Source organism: Balaenoptera borealis (assembly GCF_965194805.1).
Source record: "Balaenoptera borealis genome assembly, chromosome: 2".
NCBI classification, from domain to species: Eukaryota; Metazoa; Chordata; class Mammalia; order Artiodactyla; family Balaenopteridae; genus Balaenoptera; species Balaenoptera borealis.
Genome location: NC_138867.1, coordinates 160,083,721 through 160,109,608, shown reverse-complemented (window position 1 = coordinate 160,109,608; position 25,888 = coordinate 160,083,721). Strand labels below are relative to the sequence as shown.

The 25,888-nt window shown below is 43.7% G+C and overlaps 1 protein-coding gene and 1 long non-coding RNA gene across 4 annotated transcripts in view; both read right to left on the bottom strand.

Annotated features, from left to right (window-relative positions):
- CPLX2 (complexin 2) overlaps positions 1–2,504 on the bottom strand; it is an 85,380-nt gene extending 82,876 nt beyond the window's left edge. For all 3 annotated transcript variants that reach the window (XM_082380062.1, XM_082380061.1, XM_082380063.1), the window contains exon 1: positions 1,065–2,504. The gene's annotated coding sequence lies outside the window, so the exon portion shown is untranslated. The remainder of the gene's footprint in view (positions 1–1,064) is intronic.
- LOC309623785 overlaps positions 1–25,888 on the bottom strand; it is a 519,468-nt gene that overhangs the window by 132,807 nt on the left and 360,773 nt on the right. The window lies entirely within an intron of this gene.

The following is a 25,888-nucleotide window of genomic DNA, read 5'->3' as shown; positions in this document are numbered from 1 at the left end:
CTTTTCTTGCTACTTGCAGCCTCCCAGAGCCAAGCCGTGTTCACAACCTGTTGCCCAGGTCCCCTCCTTCTCCCTTCCTTCCTTGCGGGCTTCACTCTGGAGGTGGGGGCGGAACCCTAGGCAGGAGGGAGGGGGAGTATGTAGCTGCCGTGAGGCTTCGTGAGGCTTCCCCGCGGTTTCTCGGCCCCCTCCCCCCACGGAAACTCAGGCTCACACTTTCTAGGGATGTTCCGGGGACAGCCAGAGTCAGTGATTGCAGCTGCCAGCCTCAGGCATCTGCGTTAGGTTCTCCGAAGGAAGTCCGTGGTCCTGAGCTAGGGGTGGGGGCTTGGAGGAAAAAGGGGGCGGCGCACTCCTTCCTCCTAGCCTAGGCCTAGCCTGCCCAACTGCAGCCCGGGACCCTTCCGCGCCTGTCTCCCCTCCCACCCTCTTTCCGACTTCCAGCTGGGACCCGCCATTGCACGGCCAGGCCTCGGTGAACTGCAGACCTAAGCCAGAGACGCGCGAATGTGACTAGGCCCCTCCTCCCCAGCTCGCCCCTGACACTGCTCTGGGGGAAGTCGAAATCCCCCCATCGAGTCAACCACCCACTCCCAGGGAGCGCGGGAGGCTGCGGCCCCTTGTCTTTGTTCGCGGCTCGCTGGGAAGCTGGAGCCCGGAAAGACCTGTCCGCCGCCGCGGTGCTGACGCGGAGAGCGGAGCCGGAGGGGGCCAGGGACTGTCCTCCGCCGCCGCGGTACTGAACCAGAACCGAGAGAGGAGAGGAGCCGCCCGGGCGGCCGCTGTCCGCCTGTGCAAGTGCTGACCCGGGGAGGGTACCACGCCGGGAGCGGGAGCTGTCCCTGAGGTGGTGCTGAAGCGACATGGAGCCTGGGGTTCCCTCCTCCTCGCCCCGGAAGAGCCGGCGGCAGCTGAGAGCTACTGGGAGAAGGAAGGAGGGCGGAGGAAGCCGCCCTCAGGGAGCTCCGCAGCGCGGGGCCTATGGCTAGGGTCCCTCCGGCGAACCTGCTCCAGCGGAGGAGGTGGCGGCTCAGCGACAGAGAGCGAGCGCGCGTTCTACGAACCTGTTGGAGGCTGCAGCTCCTCCGCGGCCGACCAGGGCGCCCGGGACCGAGATTCTGGCGCGTCTCTCCCTCCCCCACTTCCTGGGCTCCTCCGCAGAGGCGCTCCCTCGTGCCCGGGCTAGCACAAGTGCACGCAGGGGCCGCCGAGCCCCTCTTCGATCCGCTCCGAATGTCAGTCGGGCTGCAGGGCACAGAGCCGAGAGGCCTTCCCCAAGGGCAGACCCGCTCCCAGGGAGACCCAAGCTTCCTGAGAAAGGAGGCGGGGGCTGGCGACGGGGACGAGAGAGGGCGCCAGCAGAGGTGTCTGAAACCAAGAGGGAGGCATGGGGGAGTTCCCCATACAGTCGTTTCTGCCCTGAAGTTTGGAGACTAACGGGGTCCTGTTACTTAAGGGACAAAGGGCATCCTGCCTTGGAAATATCTCTCCCTCCCTCTCCATTTCTGGGACCAGTGACCAAATGCAGATCTTGTACCTGCTCTGTTGCAAACTCCACTCAGTGGTCCAACTGCCTCTAGTACCTAACTCCAGTCCATCATCTATCATTCCCTAGAGAGAGCTTTCTAAACCTTCCATATATACCGTGTATCTATAATAAAATGCAAGCTCTTTGGTGTGCCGTTTAAAGATCCTTTACCAGGAAGACCCAGGGCCTCCTCTCCAACTGTGTCCCCATCAGGACAGATGACCACTGCTTCTGAACAGGCTCACCCCAGTGCCTTAGCACCTGCTGCTCTTTGGGCTGGAACATTCTTCCCCCTTACTACTTATGCTTTATTTGCAAGCAAAAGTGTCTTCATTTTCAATGGAAATTTCCCTAATCCCTAAGGCACAATCACTCTCTTTCCTGAGCTCCCTCAGCCTCTAAATTCCTTTACTAGACTACTTGTCACATTGTTTTGTAATTACTTACGTGTCTATATCCTCTGTTACCAGGCTCATAAAAACTGGTTCCATGTTTTATCTTTGTATCTCCATCTCCTAGCACAATAGAACTGTTGAATTGTTTAATTATGTATGCTGAGTGAATGTACACGTGAGAAACAGAAGTCACAGTAACTTCCTTTCCTTCATGTGATTGCTCATTTGAATATATATGCATATATATTCAATATATATTCAACATATGAATGTATATTCAAATGAGCAAGGAAAGGAAGATATTTATTTATTTATTTATTTTAAAAAAATCACAGCGTGCGAAGCTCCACATGGCAGCCTTCCATCAACTCTCCCTTGACTCAGTAATTCCACCTACAGTGACTTCCATTTTGTACCAAGCTGCTTTTTTTTTTTTTTTTTTTTTTAAATTTACTTATTTATTTTTGGCTGAGTTGGGTCTTTGTTGCTGCGCACGGGCTTTCTCTAGTTGTGGTGAGTGGGTGCTACTCTGCGTTGTGGTGCACGGGCTTCTCATTGCATTGCTTCTCTTGTTGCGGAGCACAGGCTCTAGGCGCTGGGGCTTCAGTAGTTGTGGCTCGCAGGCTTCAGTAGTTGTGGCTCGCAGGCTCTAGAGCACAGGCTCAGTAGTTGTGGTGCACGGGCTTAGTTGCTCCGCGGCATGTGGGACCTTCCCGGACCAGGGCTTGAACCCGTGTCCCCTGCATTGGCAGGCAGATTCTTAACCACTGCGCCACCAGGGAAACCCTGGCAGGCGGATTCTTAACCACTGAGCCACCAGGGAAGTCCCCCAAGCTGCTTTAAAAAAAAAAATTTTTTTTTTCCTGTTTTCTCTGTTTGGGACCCTCATAGCCTTGATCTTCAACATGGCTGAATCTTCCTTGTCCTTTGGGTTTCAGCTCAAACGTCACCTCCTAAAGAGGCCTTTTCTGGCCATCTAATGCTTGCTTTCTGAATTACTCTTTAACATTGTCTATTTCATTTTTCTTAGTAATTATTACTCTTTAAAATTTGTATGTTTTCTTGCTGATCATTGACTTTCCCTCAACTGGGATTGAAACTCTAATAGGGCAAAGATCGTGGATGCCTTACTCCATGCAGTATTCTCAGTGGTTAGCTTTCTGAGAGGCACTTACCTCACCCCAATGCATCTATAGTCCCTTTCCCCTCAGAAAGGTTTGAGCTATCGTGCAGGTCATTGTGCAAACTTCTATTAGGTGTAAATTAACAGAATATTTAAGGAAAGGCGGTCACACTGATATTCCATAGGATGGGGAAGAAGAGGAAGTGGAGGGCCATAGATATGTGGCTGTGAGATGACAGGCCTGAATCACAGCCCCCTTTCAGCACAGCAACTCCCTTCTCCATACCATAGAAAGCACTTTCACATCCAAAGTCTCATTTGATATTCATAACAGTCTTATCTGGCAGGTATTATTCTCCCCAACATCAAAAATATCTGAAGCCAAAAAAGCAAGACTCATTTGACCAAGATCACACAGCTTGTAAGTGGTGATTCTATTCCTGGTACTGTGCTATGTACTGGGGATCTAGAACTAAGACATAGCTTCTGCCCTCCGGGATTTCACATTAGGAAGACATGGCACAGAAACAATGGATCATAACACAATTTTACGAATACTCAGCAGTGGTTCTCAACCTGGAGATGGATGGGTTGGAAAAGAAATGGATATGCTGCCAGGGTCAGAATAAACTGACATTCTTTTCAATAGCAACTTCAATTTGTCCAGCCCTTCCCAGGTATCAGGCACTGTACTAAGTGTTTTACACATGTTGTCTCAACTTATCATTCCTGCCTATTTTTTTCTATCCCCATTTTTCAGAGCTAGCAAACCTTAGGGAGGTTAAGTAACTTGGCCAAGGTCATGAGGCTGATAAACAGCTGAGCTGGGACTTAACCTGAGTTTGTTTGACTCAAAGCCTGAGTTCTTAACCATTATGCACCCCAAACCTACTGAATCTGAATGTCTGGTGAGCAGGGATGGGCCTGGGATTTGAAGATGATTCTTAGGTCATTCTGTTATATCTTAACTCCTTTGAGAAACACTCATGTAGAGAGTGCTGCAGAAAAAGAGGGAGGAGGAATGAAAACTATCTGTGGGGAGGAGTTACAGGAGGTTGAAATTGGATCTTGAAGGATTGAGTGGGAGTTTTGAGGCAGACAGAACACAGAGTATTTCAGGCAGAGGGAATGGAATATTCAAGGTCCTTGAGGCATGGAAATTAAGGGACGGTTAGTGGTTTGGTTTGAATGGAGAGTAAGGCTGGTGTAAGGGATGAGAGATGGGAAATGAGTCTGGAATTCAGTTTGGACTTGGCTGTATGCCTTTATCCTACAGGCAGTGGAGAACAATTGAAAGGCAAGAGCTCTGCTTTAACAACATCACCTTGATCATCTCACAAGAGCAACATTGGATAAGTCCTTTACAATTTGCAAAGTGCTTTCTACTAACAGAAATATTGCTCTAGAGTGATGTGAACCTGACGCTCCATGAGGGCACCATATTTTTGGGCTTTTCTTACTGTTCCCTAGCACCTAGCAGAGAAGCTGGTACAATGTAGGAGCTCAGTAAGTATGTGTTGAAGAGGAAGAAATTGGAGGAATCTAGTTTAGAGGTTGCTGCAATAATTCAAGTAAAAGAGAAGTGATGAGAAGCATCACTTAATCCAAGACTGCAGAATTCTTTGAACTACTGACTCTGGAAAGTGAAAACCTATGGTCCCCTACCCCTGAGCACCTTCAAAAGGCTGGAATTTAGTTATCCAAAATGGTTGCTGAAATAATTGCAACAATTTCCCTCTCCAACATACAGAAAAGCACACTGGCATCTAGGCGACCAGCACACAGCCAAGCCAGGATTTCCTCTGTTGTATGCACTTTATGTCTTTTGGCTCCTGAATTTTGGTCCTGATGGTCTCTATTATGTGGCAATAACATTACGTGCCATCATTTGTTTCAGTGTTTTAAAGGGCAATCACCATGCTAATGAAACTCAGTCTTGGCTCAAGAACTAAAATCTATTTACCTTCTGTTTCTCCACTCCTCTGGGAAGTCCACATGGACCCTGATAATGGCTAACTTACAGACCACTGACTTATATTAGGTCCCTTTATAGCCCTTGACATATATTAACCCTGTGAGGTAAGTATGACTCATCCCCACTTTACAGATGAAGAAAAAAGAAGTCAAGAGATTTGCCTGACAGAGGCAGACTTCAAACCCTGGCTGTTTGGCTTGAGTCTGCAGGCTCCAACATTATACCTGACTGCCTCCCATTCTGTTTCCTCCCAGACCTGTGTAAGCCTGGCAAATAATTTTAATCTCTGAGACCCCCAGTTTCCTCTTCTGTAAATTGGGGATAAAAATAGCTATTAAGGAAGGTTGGTGGGGAAATAAATGAGGTAATATATGAAGACATCTAAATGGTGCTGTTTCCTCTCCTGGTCTTCCTCATCTGGACCAGGGGTTCCACACCTGCCCAGCTGCTTGGGTCACTGGCCACTGTTGAATTCTTCCTTTTCCTCAGCATCCAATCCATCAGCAAATGATTTAAGCTCTGCCACCAAAATACATCCTAAATTAGTCTACTTCTTTCCCTCTCCACCACATCGCATCTCATCCACACCATCATCATCTTCTGCCTGGGCTACTACAACAGCCTCTTAACTGATCTCCCTGGTTCCACTCTTGCTCCCCAAAGTGATTTTTAAAACATATATCCCATACAGAAAAGAACACAAATCATGAAAGCAGTTTGATTAATTACCACAAAGTGATCACAACTGTGCGACCAGCGCCCAGATAGTGAAATGGAACATTATAAGTCCCCTTCATGGCATCCCAGTTATTTCTCCCTTACTCTGCCTCATAGGTAACCACAATTCTGACTTCTGACACTACAGATGAGTGTTGCTGACTTATAAAAAATCATACGCCATGTGTTTTGTGTTTGGCGTCTTTTGCTCAATATCATGTTTGTGAAATTCATTCACGTCGTTGCCTTTGTCAGCAACGTGCTGCTTCTCGTCACCGTGTAGTATTCCACTATATGACTATATCTCAATTTGTTGATGGATTTTTGAGTGGTTTTCAAATTTTGTGTAGATCTTTTGATACATATAAGTTTTTTTTTTATAGTCCCATGAATGAAATAAATGGGTGAGGTGTGTATATATTCAACTTTAGTAGATATTGCCATACAGTTCTCCAAAGTTGGGATACCAGTTTATACCTTATAAGCTGTGTATGAGGGTTCTGGTCGCTCCACATCTTCACCAACCCTTGGCATTGTCAATCTACTTTTGCTTTTATCCATTCTATGTACGTAATGAGTATGTAGTGGTTTTAATTTGAATTTATCTGATGGCTAATGAAGTACTTATCCACATGTTTAATGACTATTTAGAAAATTTCTTTTGTGAAGTGCTTGTTCACATCTTTTATCAATTTTTCTATTGTGATATCTGTTTTTTCCTTATTGATTTGTAGGAATTCTTTATATATTCTGGGTAAGAATCCTTTAAGGCTAGATATATTGCAGATATCTTCTCCCACCCTGTGGTTTGCCCTTTTCCTCTCTCTCTCTCTTTTTTTTTTTTTTTAAATCATGTCATTGTGAAAGAGGGAGCTTTTTTTTTTCCCCCTTTAAAATTTATTTATTTATTTATTTATTTATTTATTTATTTATTTATGGCTGTGTTGGGTCTTCGTTTCTGTGCGAGGGCTTTCTCCAGTTGCGGCAAGCGGGGGCCACTCTTCATCGCGGTGCGCGGGCCTCTCACTATCGCGGCCTCTCTTGTTGCGGAGCACAGGCTCCAGACGCGCAGGCTCAGTAGTTGTGGCTCACGGGCCCAGCTGCTCCGCGGCATGTGGGATCTTCCCAGACCAGGGCTCGAACCCGCGTCCCCTGCATTGGCAGGCAGATTCTCAACCGCTGCGTCACCAGGGAAGCCCCCTTTTCCTCTCTCGATGGTATCTTTCGGCAAACAAAAGTTGCTAACTTTATTGTAGTTCAATTTATCAATTTTTCCTTTACAGTTAGTGCTTTTTGTGTTCTGTTTAAGAAATTTTTGTCTATCTGAGGTCATGAAAGCATTCTCCTTGTTATCTTTTAGAATCTTTATTGCTTTAGTTTTATATTTAGATTTACAATCCACATAGGATTGATTTTAGTGCATGGTAGGAAGTAGGGTTTAAGATTAATTTTTTTTTTTGACTGTATGGCTACCCTATTGACACAGCACCATTTATTGAAAGAAAGATCATTTTCCCTTGCACTGCTCTGCATGCTGTCTTTGTTATAAATCAAGTGTTCATATTTGTTTGGGTCCAACGTGGCTTTTAAAACTATGAAACAGATCAAGTTATTAGCTTCCTACACGTCTAATACATCTTTCCTATTGAACTCAGAATAAAACCCAAACTTCCTATCATAGGCTTTAAGGTTTCACATTGTCTGGCCCCACTTATCTTTCAGATCCTGTTATTCCACCACTTATCCTCTTGCTCTTGAGTATTCCTCAATATTCAGGCATTTGTACAAATGTCTTCTCTGGGAACTTTTAGCTGCCTACATTCTCTAAAATAGCCCCTCTTATCCCAAGTTACACTCTATATGATTATCTTGTCTTGCTTTTGATAACACTTATTGCTCTTAGAAACATTTATTTTTTTTCTGTTTCTCTCACCAGAATGTAATCTCCATGAGAGCAAGTCAATTACTTTTATCTCTGAGCCCACAGTGCTGGAGAAACTGGCTCAATGGATGTCTGTTGATTCCGTGAGAATGACACCTTCTCCACTCTGTTTTTCATGTCATCCAACTCTTGTGTCAGTGCAGTGCACAACATCTCAAAAGTTGTAGCATTGAGTGACACACTGAATAGATAGGCTGAAAATTTCCAACATTATCAATTTTACACCTTACTTATTTTCCTATTTTTATTGATGTTCTTAAAATCCCAGGCATCATTATTTCATCAAATCAATTTATATTAATTTTTGAGGGGAAAAGAAGGAACATTGATATTTCTTGAACACTTATTATATCTCATTCAATCCAAAACAGCCATTTGAAGGGAAGTGTTATCACCCCCACTTTACAGATGAAGAAACAGGGACTCAGAGAGGCAAGTATAGTTAAGTGCTCATAAAAATAGTTTAATCAGATTGCATAAAAGTTACTCTAATGAAGCCACTTCAAGCCCATATCAGAATATTCCACAGACTTCATGGCACATGCAAATGAGGCATTTAGCAGAGGATTTAAATTTGGTTTTCGGGAATAGAACTTGGGTTCTAGGCCTGGTCTTACCCCTCACCAAATTTGTGACATTGGACAAGCCACATAAACCAAATTTCCTCATATGTAAAGAGACAATAAAATAGAAACTATTTTTTAGGATTATTGAGAGGATTAAATGGTAATATGCCTGTAAAGTGCTTGTATATAAAACAGCTCAGTAAATGTTGGCTGCTATTATTATTGTTGTTTTGAATAGTAATTCAGTTTGCTCTTTCAAGATGTTGCTGAGGAGTTGCAACAGGAGATAAGATGCTTAGAAGTAATTCATGTAGAATTAAAATGTATGTAAAATCCTTCAAACCAGAACTTTGAGAGTAATCTTCTTCTGGTGGGGAAGAACATTCTGAGCATGTCTCCGCTTGCTCGTACAGAGAAAGGTAATAGGCTCAGAGAGGTGAATTGACTTGTCCAAGATCACAGAGCTTGGATCCAAACCCAAACCCATTTGGCTCTCAGGCTTTGGTACAATTCAAGTCACAAAGGTACTTGGTCCCCTCCCCTGGCTTCTGAAATCACAGCCCCTCCCCTCTCCATTGCATCTGCCATAAGGATTGAGAAAATCCAGAGATAACCCCAAGCCTCATTTGAGCTAATAATCACATCCATTTATCTCCCCACCAAGCTACTTATTGCAGCGGTAGACAACGGTCCAGCTGATCAGGGTCAGCGACTTCTCTGGCACTGCCTGGTTGGGGGTAGAGAATGTTCTAATGACTGGGTGGGAGTCAGACTCCTACAGAGAAAACAGCAGATAATCAGACCCTGACTCACTGGATAGGGGTGGCATCCAGGGGCTGAGGACAGCATTATCCATAGCTCTCTGGGGCAACTGAGAGACTATTTCATGAGCATTTACTCAGTCTCAGAGACCAGAGAGGGAGGACTCTCTGAGCTTCATTTTCCCTATCTGCAAAATGGAGATAAAGTCATCTATGTTGCAGGGGCCTTGTGAAAATTCAATGATATGTTGTATGTGTTAAAATGGCCTGTTTCCAGCTCAACGTCAGCTGAGGCTACAAAGTCCAGAAATAAAATATAGGTGACAAGCACCCCCAGGCAACGTGACGTCCCAGTCCACCCACGAAAGATATACTAATCGATTCTGAAGCAAGTTTGGCCATACTTACAGGCATAAAAAGTTGAAGTTAAAGGGAGGAAGAGAGAAGGTTTCTTCAGAGTTAGTGCTGTTCTGGGTACTACCCCACCCTCCCACTGCAATGGGGGAGAAAGAGGAGCACCTTAAGAGTAAGAAGGGCTCTGCGGAGATTTCCCCTGGAGAGTCTCATCTGGGTCTTCTGGCATCAGAAGGCACTTAGGCTGGTATCCTCCGTGTCTGGAAAACCCTAAAGGCAAAAGAGTATGGCTAGATGGCTGTACTGATAGCATTCATTATTTCAACAAATATTTACTGAGCACCGACCATGTGCCAAGAATAGTTCCAGCTTCTTAAAATTCATCAGTGAACAAAACAGATATAATCCCTGCCTTTGAAGTGCTCACCTTCTCAAGGGCAGGGAGATACACAATAAACATATAAATGAGTAAGACATTTGTTGTGAACATCGTTATGGAAAAATTTTAAGCAGAGATGGAACTGGGGAGAGCTGGGGATGTTAATATTTTTTCTTGTGGGTCAGAGAAGGCCTCACTGATAAGGTGCTATTTAAGCAACAGCTTGAAGAAAGCAAGGGAACAAGCCACGTGGGCATAGAACAGGGACTGCCAAGGCCGTGGGGTGGGAGTGTGCCTGGCATATCTGAGGAATCGGAATCCAGTTGGAGATCCAGTTGGCTAGATTGGGGTGAGCAAGGGGAAAGTGGTTGGAGGGGAGGTAAGAGTAATAGAGGTGGGGGAGCTTGATTGTTATGGTGAGGACTTTGGGTTTAAGTAGACATTTGATAAACATTGGATGAAGAAAGGCAAGAACAGAAGAAAGGACTTGGGGTCCAATGGAGTATCCAAAGAAGCAGGGAATCTGAAACAGTAATGCTGTCAGGGAGCCTTAGGGCAGGACACATCATCCCCTAGACTCACAGATGGTGGAATTCAGAGTTTTCAGAATCATGAACATAAAACTGGCTGTCCTAGTGGATGTATTTGTGTACTGAGTGGGGGACCAAAAACTTAGGCCTGGACCATGTTTTGCCATTTGTGGGCAGGTTTGAATTTGGTTTTCTAGAAACGTATCTTGTAAGAAGTCAGTGGCATTATCATGAAAAAATATAGAATTTAGGAGTTCAAGTCACATCTCCACTGCTGACCTGTCACGTGTTCTTGGCCTGAATGTCAGTTTACGCACATGGACAACAGGGTTACTAGTATTTACCTTTCAGAGGAAGAGGAAGTGTGAGTCTCCAAGGAGGTAACGGATGAAATGTGAAAAGGTGTGCAGACACAAATTGTTATCACCGCCTTGGGGGCAGTTAAGTACCTTTAACACACCCTCCATCCAGGAAGTATGTGGGACTTGTGGTCTGGAGTCAATTTTAAGCCTTCCAACATCCATTTCCCCCTTCATAAGAGTAGCTTTCATTTCTCATCTTGTCTCTCATCAGTGTCTTTCATCTCCCTGGTCACAGAAATTACACAAGGGTCAGCCAGTGAAATAATCGAAGTCAGCCAACCAGGGCCAATAAGACTCAATATTTTTTCTCTTGTTCAGCAACCTCTACCCCCCTGCCCACTTTCCCCCCCCCACCTTTTATTTATTCCTGGAATATTTTAAAGCAAGTCCTAGAATCTTATCATTTGACTTGGTATGTACCTCTTACCAATAAGAATTTTTTCTTTCTTCTAAGTATAACCATAATGCCATTATCAAGACTAATAAAATTAACAATAATTTTATAAAGTTTTTTGACAATAGCAGACTGAGGCATTGGCTAGGGATTCCAAATAAAAACACTGGTGGTTAGGAAGCCCATAAAGAAGTGCTGATACAAGGGACAGAATTAGACGGTACCCTTAGAAATTATATTGTAAAAGAATATTAATTAATATGAGGAAAAGTTCAAAATGAGTATATATAGTAAACATTTTGTTAAGTATAAACTATGTATAACATTTTTGTTGTGTACAAACATATATACATATATATAATCTATATCTCTTTCTACCTAGCATATATATATATATATATATATATATATATATATATATATATATATTTTAAAGGTGAAAAAGCATATACTGATATGTCCAGGATTCTCTGAGAAGTGGGACAAGTGTTTATTTTTTGCTTTACATCCCTTTATGCTTTTCAGTGTGTGTGTTTGTGTGTGTGTGTGTACATGTATGTATTGGGGACCAGGGAGCAGGAAGAATGTTGGGGGAAGGATTATGGTCTCTCTGATGGGGCTGAATTAATATAATAATAAAGACTCATTTCTGAGACTTGTATAGAGCTGTTGGTGAGTGAATTTAGTAATGTTTGGAGATACTAACAGATGTCCTCTGACAAGAGAGGAGCCAGCTTTAGGATGAAGATACTGTTGCAGAAGGCAGAGAGGAGAGGTGGCATGAAATTGGATTCTTTGTGGTATCACTTGAGAGTCTGAACCAAGCCTTACCTGAAGCTAGGCCAACCTCTGTCCTTTTTGGTTATGTGAGACAAAAAATTTTCTTTATGGTTTAAACCAGTTTGAGTTGGATGTTCTGATACTTTCAACATAAGGAATTCTAACCACTGTATAGTGGGTTATGAGCCCCCAATGTCTGATGAAAAAAGGTTGGATTCGGAATTTCCTGATGTGAAGTCCCATTCACAAGATTCCTGTCCCAAGATCTAGCCCCAAGGCAAGTCATTTGTCAATCTCGATTTTCCTTGAGAACACATGGTTAACTGCTACCTCTTTCTCTTGGTGATAAGTGGGACCAATCTGGCAGAAATGTCAGCATTGTGAACTGGCATTGGGGACTGGATGGAATTGGTCTGGGTTAGTCCCTGGAAGAGGCTGGTATAATCCAAGTAGACACCTGGAATGAAGAGGAGAGCTTAGGACAGCACAGAGAAGAGAGTGAAGAAAGACAAAGAACTAAAGAGGTGGAGACAAATGGAAAAGCAGAAGAGGAGGCAGGGTATGAGGTAGTGCAGGGCATGGTGGGGTTGTGGAAAGAGACAGCTGTCCCTGATGTCCTTTCTCAGTGGGTACAAGGAGGTGGGCATATACTGAAGAATGGGCAGGCTGGAAGTGGGAGGATATCCTGGAAGATTGGGGTCTTCTGGTGCTAAGGAAAATGCAAGTCTGGTAGCCAAAGGACACAACAATAACATGGTATGGTCAAGGCAGTTGAAGAGGATCTTGGTTTCCCAAGAATAATTGGGGACCAGAAAAAAAATATCCCATTCAATATGAACCACTTCAAGTAGGGACTACCATTTTGTAGTAAATACAGGCTAATAGATTTGATTTGGACTTTGTCAAGAGTTTAAAAATGAAATAAAATTAACAAGAGCTTATATTTAGAAAAACACAGGTCAAAATGGAAGCTATGTGTTGATTTTAAGGACAAACAAGAATTGAATCAAGTGTTGAATTTAAGGGTGTTTTTTTTTTTTTTTCAGTAAAACTGGACAGCTCATTACAACCTTCTTTATTTTTCACTTGACTTTTGCAGTACATTTATCAAGAGGCTTATTTTTGAACAAATATTCATGGATTAAAAAAATATTCCCAAGGGTGCCTCTTAATACTTTGATATCAAAATTATTCTCTTTTGAAGTGCCTTTGCATCCATTTGCATGGTGTTCCAGTTACTTTTGCTACATAATAAACCACTTCAAAACTTAGTGGTTTGATAAGAAACAATCATCTATTTAGGTCACTAATCTGCAATTTGGGCAGGGTTTGTGGGGAAGGCTGGTCTCTGCTCCATGTGGCATCAGCTGGGGATACTTGACTGGGGCTGGTGACTTCACCCCCGGGATTGCTCACTCACATGGCTGGCAAGTTGGTGCTGATGGTCAGTTGGGAGCTCAGCTGGGATTGAGAACTTTTGGTGCCCCAATCTCTCCACTTGACCCTGCCACCGGCTGGTCAGCCTTCCTCTGGTCTAGATTCCAAAAGTGAGCATCTCAAGAGAACCAGGCAGAAGCTGCATGCCTTTTCTAATCTAGCTTCAAATGTCAAATATTGTCACTTTTGCCGTACTCTCTTGGTCAACCAATTACTAAGTTTGGCCTTGATCCAAGGGGACTGGACATAGACCCAACTCTTGATGGGAGGAATGTCAGAGAATTTTGGGGCCATGTTTTAAAACCACCTGGTCTGCTCCCTAATCAGAAACTATTTATGTTTTTCCCATATGCAAATTACATTCATTCCTACTAGTACTTTCCCTAAATCTCATCAATTATGTTGTCAGGTACAGGCTCAAGGTTTAGAATCATGTCATCTAAATCAGGTTCAGGTGTGGATGAGCTCCAGTGGCATCACTTGAGAATGGGGCTGGGGTTCTTTCAAACTTCCTGATTTGTCCAGAATTGGAACAGAACTGGGTCCGTAGAGTGGTGGTCAGTGGGCCTCAGCTATGAGGATATGAGGAGAGTAAAAGCTGGTATCTGATGCTGGGTGAGAGCAGAGACCACATCCGGAGCAGATCCATCTCAGAACATGGAGAAAGATGAAGGCAGGGGCTGGACAGTTTCAGGGGGCAGGCAAGCAGGGGAGTCTTGCGTTCTCAGAAACCCTGTCTGAGTGCCAAGAGCCTTCTTCTAGGTACAGAATGGTTGTAGAAGGGGCTACATGGGGAGCAGTGGCTCACAGGAACACACAGGTATGATTTATTATGTGCCTGTGAGGATGACAGTGATGACAAAAATGTTAATAATGACAGTGATAATAATGATGATGATGTTGATGAGGATGAAAATTAACCCCATTTGGTGAAAATTAACAAAGCCTACACATGTTTATTGGTCTGTTGTTTTGACATGTCCAGTATCATTCCACCTTTTATCTATAGTAGCATCTTGATTTTCCTTTGGATACTTTCTTTTCTCCATGATCAGTCCTTGTTAACTGGGTGGAGTTGAGCCAACCTGGAACCCAGGGTTTCAAACCTGGACACACTACTTAAACTTGGCTGATGGGAATATGGTATTTCCCTGGCTACAGTGATTGGTTGAGGAGTAGACATTTAACCCAAAATGTGCCAAGCAAAGCCCAAAAAGGCCAATCTTAAGACTATTGGTAAAGAAACACTCTCTTTCTGCTGGTAGAATATAAGTCTAGAGCTGCTTCAAGAGAAAGTTTATCTGAAAATAAAGCAATCTTGGAGGACAGTAGAAGAGAGAGACAGAGACAGAGAGACAGAGAGGGATAGAAACATGAGAGAGACAGAGACAGAGACAGAGAGAGATTTCTGATGATGTCATTTGAGAACCTGGCTTCTGAAGTTAGATGTACTCTTAAACTTTTCAGTTACACCTTGAACCAATAAATGCCTCCTTGTTTTTTCCCCTTAAGTTGGAATTCAGTGAATGTCTGTCATTTCCAATCAAGAGTTCTAATAGTGTATCTCTCACACAGTCTGTACAATAACTCTATGAGGTAGATATATTAATATATGTGAGACATAATTTGTCCCTTTTACAGATAAGGAAATAAGCTCAAAGTGAAAAGTGTCTGCCTCCACCTGCAGAGCTTGTAGAGGGCGAAGTTCACTGAAAATCAAACGTTTTTCTGGCTCCAGGTTTAGTGAGATGCACATTCCACGCCCTGGATAATTTCCACGTTCCTTCCCAGCTCTCAGATTCTATTTCTCTGTCCTCACTCCCTCAGAGTTGGACAGGTGCCTGGTCAGGGGCAGCAGGTAGTGGACCAGCTGCTGCCTGGGTCAGGAGCCCAGCATGTTCTCAAGGACACAGATGGGCTGGAAGCCTTGTGCATGGGCAGGGAGCCTGAGGCGGGGGTGGACACGGATTCCTGGAGAAAAAGCTCATTCAAGACTCACTGATGCCCAGCATTGGGCTCTAAGCCTGCAGGGTACCGGCTTGGTATGACTATTCTCTATGTGCCCAGTGCCCAGCGTGCAATGTCTGTTTAACTCAACCCTTGAGAGCTCTTATGCAACTGGGGGGAAACCTCCTTGGTGATCGTGACTGTCTCCTTGGATGTGTGTGTGTAGCAGGGAGAAACATGGCAAACTCTGGAAGCTCATCCTAAATTTTTAGCACCCAGGGGAGCCCTGGAAAATCTTGTTGAACTGAGATGAATAAATATCTTAAACTCCTTGGAGTCACTAGACCCACCACTCTAGAATTACAACTCTTTGATTTCTATAGGATTAATAAAATAATAGATGCCATTTTCTAGATTACAATTAAAGTACCACTACTAATTACTAGTTAGCACCATTTATTGAACAACTACTATGTGCTAGGTACTAGCTTGGGGCTTTACATTTGTGATCTCATTTGATTCTCAATATAGTCTATGAAGATGTATTTTTATTTATTTCCACTTGATAGATGAAGAAATAGAGGCTCAGAGACATGAAATCACACATATGCAGAGCCTCATGGAATGCATATCAACAGAGCTAGAAATTTCTACCCAGATCAGGATGATCTCACAACCATGGCTTTCCCCACTGTGCCTGTTCTGCTGCCAGTTATTGAATTGAGCCAGAGCAATCAAATATCCTCAAGGCAGAGCGTGGCTTTCACTTGATTTAAGCAGCTAGAACAGATCCGTTTCTAAGATGCCATCTCTTCCGTAGGTTTGAATGTCTCTGGAAATCTTCTGGCTGCCTCTCAAGCTTATTAAATGGTCAACACAGAAGCGTGCATCTTTCTGACTGCAACCTTGCTCCTGCTCCTGTCTTCCTCATCTTACTGGGGGCAGGGTGGTGACAGCTGGTCAAGACAGAAACCTGGATATCATCAGAGACTTTTTCTTTTTCATTCCTCATGTCTAATCCATTGTTAGGTCTGGTATGGTCCCCCCATCCCCACCTTCCTCCCCGTGTTAGTTTAAGCCTCATCATCTCTTGCCCAGGTGACTGCAGCAGCCTCTTCCGTGGTCTCCCTGCCTCCTTTCTTCTCCGATTCTCCGTTCTCCATGTCAACTGCTCAAGTGACCATTCTTTAGCACAGATTCAACCTCAATCAATCCTCATTGCCTGGAAGATAAAGTCCAAATGCCTTAGCCTGGTATCCAAGACCTTCACAGACTGACGCCTGCCCACTTCCCAGACTCCTCTTCTACCAGGTCCTCTTCTCTCTCCATCCTCTCACAACATATGCTCTTACAACTTCCCGTCACCAGTGTGAGACAGGAGACAAGAGAGGAGAGCCCTGAAAGTGAGAGAAGAAGAGATGGCTGTGACAACGAGCTGTCTATTTCTGGCACAGTGGCCCTACCCAGTAGTAAAAATAGGCTGTTCAGTGTTTGTAGGGCCTTGCTAGTTCTTTCCTTCCTTTTGGGAGGAGAAGGGGGACGAGGAGCAGGCCAGAGCATGGGCAGGTCCCCACCCTACATGGACACTGTGGGAAGGGGCTCAGAAGTATAAAATAGTCTCCATCTGGCTTCCACTTAACCGTCTGCCTCGATAAATGACTCTTCCCTATTCCTTGAAGCTGGTGGTGGGCGAAAGCCAAGGCCAATAGCTTACTCTCCAGTTGAGTTGACACAAGTCTTTATGCTCTGCCAGTTGAGCTGCAGTGTAGCAGGAATCATTTGTATTTGCTACCTTGAAATAACTCATTTTTATAGAGTGTTTCCAAAGCATTCAACTTCGCTTTCATAGGAATGACCACTTTCTCTTTTGTGCACTCATACTTTGTCAGTTCACATCATATTTTAACTAAATAACATAGTTACAATAAGGACTTCAATACAAGTAAAATACAGGGAAGAAAGTTCTATTTCTATGAGAAGTAAGTTGAATGAAGTTGAATAACTCCATAAAGGTCAGTTGCTAAAAAAATTTTTTGTTCAGTTATGTGTGGGTGAGAGACCTGTAAAGTATCAAGAAAATAGGCAGAAAAATCCAGAAGGTTTCAGCACTCGGGTTGCTTTTTCTTCTTTCATTTTGAGGGTGCCTGAAGTATAAATGTTAGACATATTATGGCTATGGTTTATGGAGAAAGAGATGCAGAATTCCGTCAACAGACTATTCTTAAAGGCCTCAGGCTTCCATCTAAATATGTTCAGATACCTGTACATTTATATGCTTTAAGTTAGAATAAGATGTTTAGGCAGTAGTATGGGTCTGAGTATTTGAGTCCTGAGCCCCTCCATTCATATGTTGAAATTCTAAGGCCCAGTGTGATGGTATTAGAAAGTGGGGTCTTTCGACAGTGATTAGGTCATGAGGGTGGAGCCCTCATGAATGGAATTAGTGTTCTTGTAAAAGAGATGCCAGAGAGCTCCCAGCCCCTTCTACCATGTAAGGAAACATGCTGCTATGATTCAGGAAAGGAGCCTTCACCGGAACATGGCTATGCTGACACCATGATCTCGGACTTCCCAGCCTCCAGAACTGTGAGAAATAAACTTCTGTTGTTTATAAGCTATCCGATGAGGTATTGTGTTATACCAACCTGAACACACTAAGACAGGCAGCAGCTATTTTGTTGTTTAAATTATTTCCTGCTTTAATGGACGTTTTTGATTAACCAGTCAACTCCCAGCCCCAGCTGTGTGAATTCAGTTATAATCACCATACACAGTGCAGGGAGCTCAGAAGTTGGGAGACCAGATAATAGATAGACATAGATACAGAGATAGAAAAGTAGAAATATAGACACAGATATAGAGCGATACATACACAATCACCATTCTTCCATACCCAGCTCGTGAGAATGCTCTGTGTGGTGCTTCCTGCCCCCTCCCCAGGCAAAGTCATTCACTGTGTCATTTGTGCTCTGTTTCACTTTCCACATTGCATGGCAACTATTTCTTTTGTGTTTTGGATAGTCAGAGATAAACTTGATGAAGTAGAAGGAGCCCAAGTTTTGAGACCAGACAGACTTGGGTTTGAATTTCCATTCTATCCCTTCCTGGCTGTGTGACCTGGGGCAATACTCACAACCCCTCTGAACCTGAGCTGTGACCTTCAACAGGGGCACATATAAAGAGCGGAATAAATAAATGGCCATCGTTATAATTCTTATTGTTATGGGACAGCCTCCTGTTTTGTACACTTCTGTTGATGCATCATTTATCTCTGGAGCTCCCCAGGTGCATGACATTGTCCTATTCAACTTTGTATTCTTAGTGTCCCTCCATCAGAGTAAGAATCCACTGAGTTTGTAGAATTAAATCATCTTGTACTTCTTTGATGTTAATAATTTTTGAATCATCATCAGAGGCCTTAGGGTGCTTCCTTGAAAGTTTCAAGGGGGATGAGGGGAAGGAAAGAGGAGTCAGAGTTGGGGGGAAGACAGAGGGAGAGAAAGAGAGATGCAGGACCTGGGGGGTCTGGACTGGCCTCTCCCACCCTCCCCCCCTTGTGGCCTCATTAGCTGCCAGTGACCAGGTGGAAGCACACTGCTGTGGCAGGTTCCTGGGATGCTGGAGCAGGCTGATGGAGACGAAGCTGCTCTGTCAGCCAGAATATCAGGTTCTGTCAGTCACTCAGGTCCCTCTGGCTGGGAATGAAGCTGGTGCCAGGAGCCCCAGGGGAGGCAATAACAGATGCACTGATGGGGGCAGGGAGGGAATGATGGCATTTTCTGAGGCCTCGCTGTGTCTTTGGCACGGTGCTGGGCACTTTTACACCCATCCTCATTTCCTGCTCATGTTGACCCCAAGGAGTGAGGCAGTAATTATATTGCCAAGTTAAAAAAGAAAAAAATGAACCAGAGAAGCTAAGTGTACCAGCCACGGTCACACAGCTATGAAGAGGGTTTGAAACCAGATCAGCCTGAAGCTATGTACTAGGCTTTTTTTTTTCTTTTTTTTAAACAAGGTGACCTCCAGTCCATTCTGCTTGGGCAGAGCTGACCAAGAACACAGGATCCTGTGGACTAAACAACCTTAGGGTTCTTGTCAGGATCTCACTGACGTAGAGTCAGGACCCCAGTGCAGAGGTCCCAGTCCTGCCATTTCACGGCTTATTGACCTGGTCAAGCTTTTTCACCTCCCTGAGCCGCACTTCCATCACCTGCAAAAAGGGGCCATAATACATATCCTGACTACCAAGTGGACACGTTGGGAAGATGGAAAATATGAATGACAGTTATGGTGTACTTGTCCTGTGTCAGGTACTGTGACAAGCCCCTGCATGTGTTATCGCATTTAAACTTTTCGCAGGCCTAGGCGTAGAGGTTATTGTTAGCCGCGTCTAAAGAACGTGGAAAACGAGACTTTGAAATGTTATATAACCTTCTCCCCAATCACGCAGTTAGAGTTGGAGCCGGGCTGCATTGCGGACCGCCTGCTGCAGAGCCTGAATACTTGCCCTTCCCTAAAATGTGTGTAAAATAGCTTTTTAGAATGTAAAAGAAGAATAGAAATCTATAACTTATTAAAGTTATAATGTAGCAGGTCTTCTGCTTATGGCTTCACCTACATCTTTTCACATACTCCCCAACTGCCCTGGAAATCAAGGCCCAGCACACTGTGGCTCAGAGAGGCTAATTCACCTGTCCAAGGTCACACAGCCAAAACAGGGATGAAAACCAGGTGTGCCTGACCCCAAAACTCTAGGGATGAGGCTACTGCTGTACATGATGATGGCAGTTGACCTGGTGCTGGGGTGACTGGAATCCAGAAGGAGGACCCAAGGTGAAGCCTTCAGCTCCTTGAGCGCCTGGGATGAGGTCATGTCCTCAGCAGCACTCCTGTGCTTCCGCCCGGAGACATCCCTGTTGATGCTGCTGTTTTGTTTTCCTTTTAATAGTTTCACTCATGTTTCAGCTCGGCTTTTCTGTCCCTAGGCGCTTTAATCACCAAGGGCCCTGTTCCAAACGTGCCATGCATAACTAATGAAGGAAATAAAGAATGACTGCTGCTTCCACAACAGAGCTGAGCCGGGGCCAGGTGCAGTGGGGGATGCAGGGTGCTGGGAAGTTGCAGAGATCTCTGGGGTTAGAGCCCGGCTCTGCCTCTGTCCTGCTGCGTGACCTCTGACAGGCCTCTTAAGCTCTCTGTATTTCAATTTCCTAATTTGCCGAATGGGGAGGAAGGCTTCTTGGCAATCCTCACAGAGATGGCCAGATCAAACGGTTCTGCAGAAATGTTTGGGGAAATGTGAGCAGGTGAACAAGGCAGGCTGAGGGAGTGATGACGATGGCTCTTTACTACCTGTGCAGTTTAGCTGGAGGACCTTCCATCTGTTCCTCACCGTAGTCCAGCCAGAAAGCACCAGGAGTCCTGGTTTACCGAGGCTCAGAGGGGAGGGTCCAGCGCAACACCCCAGAGCTGGGATCACCGAGCACACCTCGTGTCTCCTAAGCCGGTGCTTTTTACCTCTAGGATGAAACTCACCTCTAGCATGAGCAGGTGCCCCAGGCTGTTCTTCATAAGCCCAGCAATTCCCCGGGGAGGAGGTTTTTCCTTTGAGCAGAAACCCAAAGACCTGTAAAGCTCCTGCCTGCTCAAGAAATAAACAAGGGCTTGCCAGCTGGAGTGTAAGGGGCCTGGTGCCTTTCTGGGCTCCACACGTGCAAACCAGACATCCTCAGAGACACTCAGGGTGGACGGAGGTAAGGAGTGGTCTCGGAGGGAAGCGTGCTGAAGCTAGGCCCACTGTGAGAAGAGCAAGGGCCACCCAGGGCCTGGAGGTGGGGGAACAGGCGTGGGACAGGAGAGCATCCCTGCGACAGTGGTAGATGTTGGGGTCCTTCAGTCACCCAGCAACATCCCCATGTTGTCAGGATTGCAGGCTCTGGTGGCTGGTGGGATTGAATCCTAGTCTTGTCACTTCCCAGCTGTGACCTTGAGCAAGTGACCTAACCCTTCTTAGCTTCTCTTTCCTCATGATGATACTCTTGCCTCATAGGCTGGTCATAGAGGTAGAGTGAACATATATAAAAGGCTTGGTGCCATGCCTGACAAGCTGTGAGCACTCAAGGAATTTCAGCTGATATTAATGTTTGCAAAAGTAGAGTCTGAATGTCCTCCCATCCATACACTGGTCCATCTGTCCATCTGCTCGTTTGTCCTTCCATCCATCGGTAAGTCCATCCATCCATCTATTCTTCATTCTTTCATCCATTTCTTCAGTGAGCTTTCACTGAGCCCTGCCCATGTTCTAGGTCTTATCACTGCCAACCACTGGGGTTCTGAGATTAAAAACAAAATCAGACAGAATGAAATCACACAGTTCTTGTGCCCCTGGAGCTCGTAGTTGAGTTTCGAGGATGCATATGTGTGTCAGATCAGGGCCTCATCAGGAACATTTCGAGAACTGTTGAGGGCTCTGTGAAGGGAGGATTCACAGGGTGGGGACCAGGTTAAGGTGCTAACAAGAGATGGTGTAGAACCAGGGAAGTCATTACCCCCCTCAGGGGACAGAGGATGCGAGGAAGGAGTGGTTACTGGAGCCCTTCCAGAGCTGTGTCCCTAGGAAAAGAAACTCAGGCACTGCCAAGGTGGGGGGGGAGGCCAGCAGGGAGGAAGCTGGAGACTCCACACCCACCTCACTCTCCTCCCCACTCCATCCTTAGCTGGTGCCTCATATTTGCTGAACCAACCAGATTCAGAGGGCGAAGGAACCCAGCTGAGAGCAAGGTGGAAAGGGGTGGATGGGGAGGGTCAGTCAATTTGGAATATCCACCATGCTCTGTAAACAGCCAGGTGTGGTGTGTGCGTCTTGCATGGGGGGATGGTTCTGTGGCATCACAGCAAAGAGCCCTTTAAATGCTGGTGGGAGGTGATGAGGGCTTCCTGGAGGACAGGACACTGGAGTTTAGGGATAAGTAAGAGTTTTCCAGGCAGAGGAGAGGCAGACGGCATCCTGATAGAGAGCTGCCTGAGCATGGAGGTTTGGACGCAAAGCATGGAGAATGGAGGGCATGGTGAAAAGTGTCAGCATGGGGGTGCGTGTGCAAGAGGAAAGGGGGGGAAAACAGAGGCTCTCTGGGGACAGGGGGTGCTTGCTGGTGGTCCTAGAGCAGGGAGGGGAAGGGCTGGGATTAGCTCCAAATCCCAAGGGCTGCCCAGGTCTCTTCTCCTCTCTAGGACTGCATTTCCCAGCCAGAGCAATTTTTGAAAAATTAATTTTTAATGACACAAGTAAGCCCTGAATATATTCTCCTGGTCAAAAATGAAAGCACTAAGGATCCCTCACTACTGCTGCACTGTGTGCCCCACGGCCAGGGTTTGATCTGTGACTTCCAGTCCTTTGTCTAGTAGTTCTCAGCCGGGGGCAATTTTTCCCTCCAGGGACATTTGGCAACATCTGGAGACATTTTTGATCGTCACACCTGGGTGTTGGTGCTACTGGCATCTAGTGGGTAGAGGCCAGGGATGCCACTAAACATCCTACAATGACAGGACAGCCTTACACAATGAAGAATTATCTAGCACAAAATGTCAGTAGTGCTGAGGTTGAGAAATGCTGGTCTAGGCTAGTTCTTAACTTGTTCTTTCACTATTGTCCCCCTAAAGAGTTTCTCTCTCTCTTTTTTTTCCCTAAACATTAAAAAAAATATTAAACACATCTCCCCTCCCCCATGAAGTATTTTAATACTGTAGATATATTGTTTATCTGCTATGTACTCTACGCCTATCTGTGCTTTATATACAATAAGGGTAAAATTTCTTAGCCTCTCCCAAATTAATTTTCGACCCCTCCTTGGTAATATTACCATCATTGAGAATGCAGGGTGCGGGTATTTACACAGTAGCCACACTCTTTGTGTGTGTGCATTTTATTTCATCTTATATTATTTTATTTGTGTGTGTGTGCATTTTAATATAAATGGTACCGTGCTATATAAAGAGTTCTGCAACACAGCTTTTCAGGTCTGAGAGAATTTTTTTCTTTTTCCTCTAGGTTCTGCATAATATTCCATTTTATGGAGCTGACATTGTAGACAACCATTCCCCTTCTTAAGAACATGAAGGCTGTTTCCAGTTTTTCCCCGAGAATACAAGCAATGCTGCAAAGAATTATTTTTAAATTAAACTGTTTATTTTGAGAGAATTGTGGATTGACATACACTTGTAAGAAATGATACAGAGAGATCCCATGTACCCTTTACCCAGTTTCCCCCATGGGAACATCTTGCAAAATTATAGTACAATATCAAAACCAGTTTATTAATGATGATACAACTGAGATACAGAACATTCCATTACCATAGGGTGATGTGTATGTATATTATATTATATTAAATGGTATATATAATGGTGTTATATATAATTTACATACTCTCAGAACTTCTCAAATATATATATATAATATATGTGTGTATATATATAATACGTATGTACTTTTCTTCGCTAGATACTAGTCCTTATTGGATACATAGTTTACAATATTTTATCCTAGTGTGTAGCTTGTCTTTCATCCTATTGACAGGGTCTTCCACAGAGAAACATTTTTTTTTTAATTTTAATAAGATCCATCCAATTTATCAATCTTTTCTTTTATGGATTAGATTTTTGGCATCAAATCTAAGAACCCTTTGCTGGGCTCTAGACCCTGAAGATTTTCTCCTATTTTTTTTTCAAAAAGTTTTACATTTAGTATTTAAATCCATGATCTGTTTTGAGCTAATTTTTATATAAGATGTGACATTTAGGCTGAATTTTTTTCCCTATGGATGTCCAATTGCTTTAGTATCATTTGTTGAAATCAACTGAAGTGCTTTTGCACCTCTGTCAAAAATCAATTGACTGGGGCTTCCACGGTGGCGCAGTGGTTGAGAATCTGCCTGCCAATGCAGGAGACACGGGTTCGAGCCCTGGTCTGGGAAGATCCCACATGCTGCAGAGCAACTAGGCCCGTGAGCCACAACTACTGAGCCTGCGCGTCTGGAGCCTGTGCTCCTCAACAAGAGAGGCCGTGATAGTGAGAGGCCCGCGCACCGCGATGAAGAGTGGCCCCCGCTTGCTGCAACTAGAGAAAGCCCTCGCACAGAAACAAAGACCCAACACAGCCAAAAATAAATAAATTGATTAATTAATTTAAAAAAAAGTTATCCCCTTGCTACTTTATTAAAAAAAAAAAATCAATTGACTGTATTTGTGTGGGTCTATTTCTGGGTTCTCTATTCTGCTCCATTGATCTATGTGTCTATACCTCCACCAATACCATATGGTCTTGATTACTGTAGTTATATAATAAGTCTTCAAATCAGGTAGAATGATTTCTCCCATTTTATTCTCCTTTTAAAAAATTGTATTAGCTAATTCAATTCCTTTGCTTTTACACATAAATTTAAAATAATCTAATCTATAGCCACAAGAAACATTGCTTGGATTTTTATAGTAATTTTGTTAAACCTGTATATTAATTTGGGGGAAAATTGACCTATTATGTTAAGTCTTCCAATCCATGAACAGAGTATGTCTTTCCATTTATTTAGATCTTTTATTTATTTCATCAACATCTTATAGTTTTCAGCATACATTTTATAGTTTTCCCATACATGTTTTGTTAGATTTATACCTAAATATTTCTCTGTTTTGAGTGTTTCTAAATGGCACTGTTTTTAACTTTTGCTTCCACGTGTGCATTGCTAGTATATAAAAATACAACTGATTTTTGTATGTTTATCTTGTATCCTGTGATCTTGCTGAATTCACTTCTACTTACTAAGGTTTAGGTTTGATTTTTGGAGTTTTGTTTGTTTGTTTGTTTGTTCGTTTGTATGTTTTAGATTCCTTGGAATTTTTTAAAATATAAAATCACAATCATGTCATCTGCAAATACTGACAGTATTATATATTACTTTCTGGACTGTATGTCTTTTATTTCCTTATCTTGCCTTACCGCACTGGCTAAAACTTCCAGCACAGTGCTGAATAAAAGGGAAGAGATCAGACATCCTTGTCTTGTTTTTAATCTTAGGGGGAAAACATACACTGGGCTTTCACCTTTAAGTATAGTGTTAGCTGTTGATTACATGTAGATCCTTTTATCAAGTTGAGGGTGTTCTCCCCTTTCCTATTTTTCTGGGAGTTTTCAACATGAATGGGTGTTGAATTTTGTCAAACACCTTTTTTGCATCAATTGGTATATCCTGTGATTTTTATTCTTTAGGCTGTTAAAATAGGTTTCAATAATTGTTTTTCAAATATTGACCAATATTTGGTTATGGTGAATAATTCTTTTCATATACCACAAATTCTATTTGCTAATATTTTGTTAAGCTTTTTGTGTCTATATTTTTAAAATTTTTTGGTACTATCTTTATCTGATTTTGGTATAAGGGTAATAGCAGATTCATAAAATGAGGTCAGGACTTTTTCCTCCTTTTCTATTTTCCGGAAGAGATTGTGGAGAATTGATGTTAATTCTTTAAACGTTTGGTAGAATTCTCCAGTGATCCAGGCCTGGAGATTCCATTTTTGGACATTCTAAAATTAGATTATGAATTTAATAACCTTAATAGTTTTAGGACTATTCAAATGATCTATTTAATATTTGGTGAGTTGGGGGTAGTGTGTGCTTTTCAAGGAATTAATCCATTTTATGGG